The following is a 10,959-nucleotide window of genomic DNA, read 5'->3' as shown; positions in this document are numbered from 1 at the left end:
CATTAATAGAACTGATGTATTCCCGTTACATCTTAGGCAACAGCATGTATTACCGTCAGAGGCCTTCACGAATTTGCTAAACGCAGTGTCGTGTTTAATGGAAAGTGGTCTTCCCTACTTGTTAAGTTATGGAGTAAGAACACAGTTGGAAATATATACAGTGCCAGAACTACACTGCTGGCCATCCAAAACGCGCGGTCTAGGCGCTGCAGTCGTGGACTGTGCGGCTGGTCCCGGCGGAGGTACGAGTCCTCCCTCGGGCATGGGTGTGTGTGTTTGTCCTTAGGATACTTTAGGTTAAGTAGTGTGTAAGCTTAGGGACTGATGATCTTAGCAGTCAAGTCCCATAAGATTTCACACACATTTTTGAACATCCAAAACGAAACACCCTGAAGGAAGAATCAAAATCAGGTGAAACTTGAAGCAGACGTTTGCGGCCACTGGAGATGCACATGATTAGCATTTCAGCACAGGCACACATCACCTGCAAGCGCTATTACAAAGGGGGAACGGACGGCCGTGCGGATGAATTGCAATTGTTCTTTCGTCCGGTTGTTTTACGTAAACAGCTTCAGTATGTCTCGTAGAAGACGGCGAGCGTCTTTCGATCACGTTTAGGAGTTCGACCAAGGAAGAATAGTTGCCTGCAGGAATTATCCTTCAGAGAAATCGGGGATCATGTCGGACGGAACTCAGCCACTTTGGTGTGGATCTGTAATCGCTGGATGGACGAGGGAACGACGGACCGACGGGTCTGATTGTACCCACCTCGTTGCACCGCTACACGCGATGAAAGGCATACTGTGCGCATCGCAGTGATGGGTCGCTCTTCCACATCACAAACTATGTCACAACAAGTTCGGTCTGTTACGCAACGAGCAGTGTTCGCACCTACCATTCGACGTCGTTTGCAGCAGAGCGGACTGTCTGCAAGGTGTCCGTTGGTACCTTTACTACTGAATCAACGCCACAGATATTTGCACCGGCAATTGTGCAACGAACAACGGACATGGACAACCGAATGGAACGATATCGTTTTTACCGACGAATCCCGATTCCGAATGCACCACTACGATGGTCGGATTAGATCTGGAGGCACGGTGGTGAGACGGTTGAACCACTGCCATATGCACTGCCTGCACCCGGTATTATCGTTTGGGGTGGTATTGGATTCATCTCCCACATCACCATAGTATGCGTTTCCATTGCTGGTAGATGACGCTGAAATCGACGCAAACATTATGGTGGCTGGACGGAAGAACACTCTGGAATCAGTCACACTGGTAGTAAGGTTGAAGGGGACTCACCGTACATAACTGTATACATGCAAAACTCCATGCGAGTAAGTGAATTTAACTGAATAAGAATTAATCGTTGAACAGGTACACCCTTGAGACTCAGTGCTAGAATTAATGTGTGCCACAGATTTACTAATGCTATAAATTATTTTGGCCCTAGAAACTGATCTTGAGGTGTGGAATCAACACAATATTTATCATTGTAAAAAAAGCAGCACTCCGTCTTCAGGACACAAGTGGCCCATCGGGACCATCCGACCGCCGTATCATCCTCAGATCAGGACGCAGATAGAAGGGGCGCGTGGTCAGCACACCGCTCTCCCGGTCGTTATGATCGTTTTGTTTGACCGGAGCCGCTACTACTCTGTCTAGTAGCTGCTGAATTGAGCCGTGCGTGGCTCGTGTTCCCACCATAATGTACAGGGTGATTCAAAAAGAATACCACAACTTTAGGAATTTAAAACTCTGCAACGACAAAAGGCAGAGCTAAGCACTATCTGTCGGCGAATTAAGGGAGCTATAAAGTTTCATTTAGTTGTACATTTGTTCGCTTGAGGCGCTGTTGACTAGGTGTCAGCGTCAGTGGATGCTAAGATGGCGACCGCTCAACAGAAAGTTTTTTGTGTTATTGAGTACGGCAGAAGTGAATCGACGACAGTTGTTCAGCGTGCATTTCGAACGAAGTATGGTGTTAAACCTCCTGATAGGTGGTGTATTAAACATTGGTATAAACAGTTTACAGAGAATGGGTGTTTGTGCAAAGGGAAAAGTTCTGGACTGCCGAGAACGAGTGATGAAAATGTAGCACGCATCCAGCAAGCATTTGTTCGCAGCCCAGGAAAATCGACTCGCAGAGCTAGCAGAGAGCTGCAAATTCCACAATCAACTGTATGGAGAGTCCTACGAAAAAGGTTAGTTATGAAACGTCAACTACCCGAGGCGATGGATCGGCCGCCAGGCAGCCCGTGACAGAGCACTTCATCACTGGCCTCCAAGAAGCCCTGATCTTACCCCCCGCGATTTTTTCTTATGGGGGTATGTTAAGGATATGGTGTTTCGGCCACCTCTCCCAGCCACCATTGATGATTTGAAACGAGAAATAACAGCAGCTATCCAAACTGTTACGCCTGATATGCTACAGAGAGTGTGGAACGAGTTGGAGTATCGGGTTGATATTGCTCGAGTGTCTGGAGGGGGCCATATTGAACATCTCTGAACTTGTTTTTGAGTGAAAAAAACCTTTTTAAATACTCTTTGTAATGATGTATAACAGAAGGTTATATTATGTTTCTTTCATTAAATACACATTTTTAAAGTTGTGGTATTCTTTTTGAATCACCCTGTATTTTGCACTCTGTTTTGACGTACTTCCACCTCACTACGTAAATTTAAATTACTACTATCACTGAGTTGCTGCTTTGCCAGACCGTGACCCAAAGTACACTTAGCGGACACATCTTTTGTTTCTGCATGTTGACGGATTATCCCGATGTTTTTCTTTCTGCCTTCAGTTTTCGCTTTCAACAGCACCTCGTGGGTGACTTCATTCGGGGTAAAGTTGAGTCTTATTTTGGCGACAGTAGTGTCGTTACTGAGTCCTCTGAGCAGTTTACAGGCTTTTCTGCTACTGTTAGACATGTCAGTACTCTCTACCGTTTCAGTCCATCGATTATGTTGGCCTTCGCCGATTCCTGGGATAGTGAGCGTCCCAATTTTACTCTATCAGTGTTGAACGGGTCTTCATCAAACACTCTACGTTATTCTTTAGCCTCTGGGGATCGTAGCGCGATACCACCTCTTTACAGTATCTACAAAACGGTCGTAGGATTCTCGCACGGGTTCGATGCTTAGTACTGCCTTATGCAGAGTTTCCGCATAACTCCTCCAGTTGGCTTTCTTGAAGTTGAGCCCCCTACGGAACGGGATCACCTGTGGTTTGATGGCTGCATACACCCGACAGCAGATTGGCCAATGTTGGGTGCCATGTACAGTCTTCCCACAGTGGTGGGAAACTGTGCCTCTCACGAAAAGGAGGTCGGGGTTACATCCACTTTTCCAGCGGCTGCTGTTAAATGAAGGCGGTTACTTGCTGTCATGTGAGAAACTTCTAGTCAGCCCACTCCAGTAACTCCTCTCGGTTTACATCATCATTCTCGTAGCTCCATACGTTACTGTGGCTGTTAACGTCGCCCCCGACGAAGTGTGTGTCCTGATTTTGAAAATTCACTGGCGGGCTAAAGTTAAATTTTTCACCAAGTGGCTTGTAGACGGATGTTGCTGTACAACTGCTCACCTCAACTGTAAAGATATCAATATCGTTCTCCTCTGTTAAGAGACAGAGCAATGCTACACGTTTTCTCAGAGAAATGGCATTACTGTACTGCCTGTGGGGTCTCTGAATGGCAATATGCATGCCTGCTATTTTTGGTCTTCATTGAGTAATATCTCTGTGCGTTTCCTGCATGCACAAGACACCGCAGTTTATATCTTGACACATAGTGTAATATATTGATTATTCCTTGCTACTGTAATGTTATCTAGAAGCTGTGAGAAAGGAGGACATGCGCTCCAAGGCCGCGACAGCAGAGACGGTGCTGAGGGCAGACGAAACTAGGAGAGATATTGTTATATGAAGTAAACCGTAGGAGGAGAGCCTGCGAAAATGCAGAAGCCCCCAGACGCGGTCCCAGGGCGCTAGTTACTCTTCAAGGAATTAAAATATTACTTCATATGTCGTCTAGACGCTGTTGTAGGTTGCCACCATAGATCTTTGCAACCAACAGGCACGTACCAGCGTATAAAGCCAGCTTGATACCAGCCCTGAGAACAGCAACGTCAGTAGTCTCACAAGGGTTATAAAGAAAGCGAAAACGCCAAAAAAACTGTTGATCTAGCAGTCCCTACTCCGGGGAGCCCGAGGGGCGGGGCTAAATATAACAATAATGTTGCAAGCCTTATTTGGTAGAGCAGTTACGTTTAGCTTTCAGTTGAACAACGTCGATACCAAATACGGACTTAGTTTTGCAACTGCATTAACATCCCCGCCTTAGGAGCAGTAGAGGAGACCAAACTAAACCGTGATTGGCAGGCGCCTGCAAGAGACCTGCGGGAATGGCTGGGTGGCTTTAAGTGGGAAAAATAGTGCCCCCACGCGACTCTTTAAAACTCCTACATTCCGCATTTTGGCAGTGTTCTTAGTGAGACGATCTGGGCGCCGAATCCGCGTCCGTCGACTCCAGCCTTGGGCTAGCTCCGCATAAGTCTGCTCTCTCACTTGGAGTGCTTCAGTGAACAGTGGCACATTCAGTATGTTTTGTTTTGCAACTAAGTTGTTGCCTTAAGATGCTGCTAGTGTTTGCTACTGTGGTTAGCATCCACTCCTGGGACTTCTGCACTGGCTTCTGTTGTAACAGTGTTATTCACGCTTTTTCTAACCTTAGAACTATCCTCCAGTGTATTAGTTAGTCCTGTCTGGAATAAACAATTATTTCAAAACCCTGTTCGTTCAAGAGTCTCCACAACGAGTTACCTGCCAAGTCTCACCACCTGCATTTCTAGTAAATGCCTATACCACTGTGGACTCAGATAGAAGAAAACAATCAAATGCCTTCACTGTGAATTTTCCATCTGTCTTCTGCTCTGTACCGCTCTGGAGCGCAGACTGACCAGTAACCCCTTTTCTCCCTCTCCCACCTATGTCAGGACACAACAATACTCTGTAGAAGTTCTTCTTTGCTGGTTGATAAGCTTTCAAAGTTTATGGTCATTATCGTCAGTTTTGGTCTTGATAAAGACCCTGCGCTTTTTCTATCGCACATCGCAACGCTGCTGTCGTGATAAGATCAGCCAGTGGATAGTACCAGGAGCGGCCCAAGTTGATGTAAAGCGCGAAACACACACTCTCCTTGGAGGCTCTTTCTCTGTTGTCCATAGTGTGGTTGACATAAACAATGTATGACCTCACAGACCAGAAATCCATGCATGCAACAAGACCCATCCTTACAGGCGCAACATCCATCTCACCAGAGAACAGTCTAGGTCATAGCAACAGTGTGATGGGGACACAACTAAATGCCCCTACACGTAGCATTTATTAAAATTTACAATTAAAAAAAAAGGTGCAACTGAAGGAGTTTTTTATGTCACATTCATTAAAATTTACATTACAAAAATAGTTTTAGTAAAATTACAAAAGATTTTCACAATTTTGCAACCTTGCTCTTAAAAAAGTTACCAACATTTTCCAAAAACATTTAAAAATTCCAAAAATTAAGGCAAACTTATTTGGAAACTGGGTCATACAGATATACAAATAAACTTCTTGGAGATATGTAACAAATCTTAAAAGGATAGGTTGAAGCTATACTATACATCTTCAAGCCACAGGTACCAAAGAGTGCCGAATATGAGACTGTGACACCTGGAAACTGTGACAGTTTTACAGCCTGTTATAACCTGCAACTAGTGGGCTGGAAATGACAAATAAGAACCACTGCATTTACAAACACATCAGTGAGCAGCAGCATTAACGATAACGTGGTATGTTAACAGGGCAGGATACTCAAACACTTGCTTACGCTGCATGCACCCATTTGTAGAGTAAGTAGGGGACGCAAAGTTATATGGTAGCCAAATACATGAAAAGAGACAGGACTGCACTGAATCCATAGGAACGTAAGCAAGCTGTAACAAATCCTTTTGGTGGTTCATAAGTCACTTAAGCACCTACAGCACAAACACTTATACCACAATTAGGCTAAAAGTCGATATTACTCGTGTATATTAATGAAGGAGAACCATAAATCATTAAAACACTAGGCCCTGTACCAAAAGTATATATAAAGATAATATTATGAAAAGAATAGGTTGCTACTAATCATATAGTGGAGAAGCTGAGTCGCAGACAGATACACCAAAAGACTATTAAACAACTAACCTTTTGGCCCCAAGGCCTTCTTCTGAATTAGATAACATACAGACACACATTCACGCAAGCACAGTTCACACTCACCTGACCACTGTCTCTGGCAGCCGAAGGGCAAATGTTATAGAGTTTATTGCTTTGAGAATATGAGACGTAAACTTTTACAACACTTATATGCTAAGAAAAACGTACTCAACTTTTCTAAAGAAATAGTTAGAAGCAGCCTAGCAGTCTGAACCACAGTCAGCGTCCCCATTATATTTATGGTCGTTTGCGCGTTTCGTTTTGCTGCCTCTTGACTCGTTACACATTTTGAGAGCAGCAAAATCTGGCTTGGCAATACGCAAGCAGTCAAGCTCTCTTAGAATAGTTACAGTATTCTGTCTAAAACTTTTGTTCTGTTAATGTTTTAACTGTTCCACGTTATCAGAGCGTCTAACACACCCAGCTGTTAATATCTGAGACCAACAAGCACATTTTTAGTGACGCGGGTCCAAACGACGTTGATGAAGGTATCGATTACGATTTGAGTCTTGCCGTGAAAGCACCTCTTCAGTAGGTCAAAATGGGCAAGGTCTCTGTAGCTTGGTATGATCTCCACCGTAATTGAATCAGAGGTAAAGTGAAACTTCCTGGCAGATTAAAACCGTGTGAAAGACCGATACTCGAACTCGGGTCCTTTGCCTTTGCCTTTCGCGTGCAAGTGCTCTACCAACTGAGCTACCTAAGCACGACTCACGCGCGGTCCTCACAGCTTTACTTCTGCCAGTACCTCGTCTCCTACCTTCCAAACTTTACAGAAGCTCTCCTGCGAACATTGCAGAACTAGCACTCGTGAAAGAAAGGATATTGCGGAGACATGGCTTAGCCACAGTCTAGTGGATGTTTCCAGAATTAGATTTTCATTGTGCAGCGGAGTGTGCGCTGATATGAAACTTCCTGGCAGATTAAAACAGTGTGCCGGACCGAGACTCGAACTCGGGACCTTTGCCTTTCGCGGGCAAGTGCTCTACCAACTTTTTTTTTTTTGGGTCTCTTTCCTCCCCTTCAACCCATCCTTGCGCTCGCCAATTTCTGTCTTCTCGGCCTGGCTTCTATGCCATTAAAAGAACGTTTAACACAAAGGATGCTTCTTCTGCATCAAGAAAGGAAAACGTGTTGTCACTGCAGTGGAAAGTTCAAGGTGCGTTGCATCTGCAGCAAAGGAAACGTTTCATTCCTGTTAATGCCTCGTTGCAGCAAAACTTTTATTTTCATCTTGTTTTGTTGTTTTTTGTTGTTTTTGTGTTTTTTTCAATTTTTTTAATATACAAAGGATTTTTTAATTGCTTGTTTCCACTATTCTTTGCGTGAGACATCTCGGCTTTTTGACGGCACTCAACGCTCGTCTTCTCGAGGGTTGCCTATTATGGTATACCCCTAGCATATAGCTTGGTCTCGTTTATTTTTCCCAGTTTGTATGTGATCTCCTATGTCGGCAGTTGTCTTCTCTCAGCACCTGAGTGCCCAATTGCCGGACGCCACACACTGCTTGTGATGTGGAAAAAAAAAAAAAAACTGCCATTAACATTATTAACAGTCGGATGCAGTGCGTACATCTACTTCGTCGTTCCTTGTTCGTTTTTTTTTTTTTCATCGTCTTTGTCGTTCATAGTGTCGTTATTCTCAATGCTGCATATAGTTTGCGAACTTTTGTCTGTATTTGTCATCCTTCATCAGCAGTTGTGCTTGTGGGGCTGGATATACTCTGTACCCTGGTAAGATGGCGCATCTTTGGCTTGAATTAGGTAATGCAGACTATGTCCTGTCAGCCATGTCCATATATTTTTCTTCGTGAGGTTGCAACACCGATGTGATGGAGATTGTCTGTCTAGCTGTCCTGCAGATAGAGGCAAGGTTCATTCGGCACCATTCCCAGACCACTTTATTTTCTCCGCAGACACATCTGTGTTGCAAGTTGTCTATGAGCACACACTCCCTACATCTTTCAGTTGCCGACAATCGTATTCTGTGTAACTTTTCTTTCGTAGGTATGGTCTCATTAACTACTTTATACCACGTTGATCTGATATTCGTTCCGAGCACTTTGTTGTGGATGTTCTTCCAGATTTGAACCCAATCGCGTAGGGGATATTTCGTTTCCATGCGGTTTACTCTTCCACCAGTATTCATTATCCGGTGTATTTGGGTGGTTTTAAGGTCCTGTAGTGCTGCGCTCAGTTTCGCTCGGAGGTAACTAACTTCGAGCAGAAACATCCTGATGTGGTTGGCTTTGTAGTGGGTTTCCCCCAGGTTTATCGGTATTGCCATATTAGTAGGTGTATACATCCGTAGGGCCATATGCAGGGTGCTGTCTGGGTAGTCTTGAAACAGCTGAATAGTTCTCCGTATAAGAAGAGCCTTGCATTTAATTTCAACATCTATTAGCCCTAGGCCCCCTTTCTCTGGTGGGAGAGTAATAACATTAATTCCCACTTTGAATATTTCGCCCCTCCAAATATACCAACCAATTGCCATCATTATTTGCTTGGAAATGCTGTTGACCACGGGGATTGTCTGCCCTACATACCGTATTTTCGAAAGTATCATTTTATTGATAAACTGTACTCTTTGTATGAGGTCCTATTCTCTACCTTTATTTTGCTGGAGACAACCTCTCGTCAGAGCCAGATGCTCTTGCCAGTTGTCCGTAGTAGTTTTCAGAGGGCAGCGACTCATTCGTATTCCCAACAGCTTGATACTCTCGTGTATTACATATGGACAGTTGTCATCGATTCTAAACCCTCTGCTGATCGGCATTAGTTTAGTCTTTCGATAGTTGAGCTTTGAGCATGAGGCTCGTTCATACTCCCGTACACTATTAGTGACTTCTTGCAGTTCTCGCTCCGAACGTACGATGACACTTACGTCATCCGCGTATGCCACACATTTTACAGTCGTCGAATACAGGGTTAAGCCCTCAAGAGTTCAAAAAATGGTTCAAATGGCTCTGAGCACTATGGGACTCAACTGCTGAGGTCATTAGTCCCCTAGAACTTAGAACTAGTTAAACCTAACTAACCTAAAGACATCACAAACATCCATGCCCGAGGCAGGATTCGAACCTGCGACCGTAGCGGTCTTGCGGTTCCAGACTGCAGCGCCTTTAAACGCACGGCCACTTCGGCCGGCGCCCCTCAAGAGTACGGTTCAGCAAACGGAGAAGTGGCTCAATGGCAATGACAAAAAGAGGCATTGACATGGGGCACCCTTGTCGTACAGATCGCTCAATAGTTATTTGCCGGGAGAGTTGCCCATTGATGACGATCCTAGAGCAAGCAGAGGTGTACATATTTTTGACCATCGTAATAAAACCGTCACCAAAACCTAAATGGTTCACAATTTGAAAAAGGTAGCTGTGCGAGATACTGTCAAAGGCTTTGCATTGATCTAGAGCTAAAATTGCAGCCTCCGGTTGGGTAATAGCACTAAAGGAGTTGATCTCCCTATAATCTGCGAGACTTTTCGTTCGACCAGGGACGGCTGCTGTCTGGCTATCATGTATGATTTTATGTAAAACATGTTCAATTCTCGCTGCTAGAACGCGGGCCACAATTTTGTAATCGGAGTTGAGGAGGGAAATAGGACGAAATTTATTGACATCATCTGGTGGGTATTCTTTGGGGAAGAGTACAATTAGACTATCACTGAATCCTGCTGGTAATTAATTTCATTACATATGTTCAGAAAGCAATGTTCGAGTAAGTACCAGAATTGTTTGTAGAATTCAATGGGTAGTCCATCTTCCCCGGGTGATTTATTAACCTGAGCCTTCTTCAAAACCTCCCGAAGTTCTTCCTCGGTGACATCACTTAGTAATAGTTGTCTGTCCGTCTCGTCGAGGGTCGCTGTAAGGTAGTTTTTAATGGTCGTAATTGCCTCGTCATTCGTGGGCTCTGACATGTACAGCCGTCGGTAATAGTCGGTTACATATTCTTTATCTCATTCTGGGTTGTGGTGACACTGCTGTCTTCTGTTTTTAATCTGTGAATCAATTTCTGTCTTTCGCGGCGTTTCTCTTTCGCAAGATGGAAGGAGGATGGGCTTTCGTCATAGGCGCTGTTACCATCGCGAGAACGTATTTTAATTCCTTCCTGTTGTCTTCGTTTCAATAGTGTTAGCTTCGTCTTAATACTTTTGATCTGTACAAAGTTCTCCTGTGTGACATGAGGAGCAGAATACAGCTCACGGAGACATCAAAAATAAAATGCGAAAAGCTCTTTCTGCTGCCGGCTCCTTTCATAGCTGTAACCTTCCAAACAATTAATAAGTTTGGGCTTTGCGCAGCGGCACCACCACAGCGTGACCGACGGGAAAGTTTGTTGGCGCCGTGAGCAGAGATCCCATACTTCCCGCAAACCGTTCTCTTAAACCTTGATCGTTGAGTATTGAAACATTCAGCTTCCAACCCGCTCTGCCACGGTACGTTCCCTGCCGTACCATTCGGATTGTACAGTGATATGCCTCGTGGTCCGAGAAGTACATCGGCCACGTCTCCGTTGCAGAGATCTTGTCCCGCAGGCGTTTTCCTACATAAATTCTATTTGGCTGGCAGTTTGAGCTGTAAAATACGTAAAGCACTGTCGATCCCCGTTCAGGATTTCCCAGGTGTCTTCTAGGTCCAACAGTCGAACAGTTCCGGCAAGTGTCGCACAACCGTTAAAATTCGGCCATTGGTCTTTAGGCTTTAAAACACGA

Source organism: Schistocerca nitens, chromosome 4 (assembly GCF_023898315.1).
Source record: "Schistocerca nitens isolate TAMUIC-IGC-003100 chromosome 4, iqSchNite1.1, whole genome shotgun sequence".
In the NCBI taxonomy this organism is placed as follows: Eukaryota; Metazoa; Arthropoda; class Insecta; order Orthoptera; family Acrididae; genus Schistocerca; species Schistocerca nitens.
The sequence above is the reverse complement of the archived record's forward strand: the minus strand, read 5'-3'. Positions refer to the sequence as shown.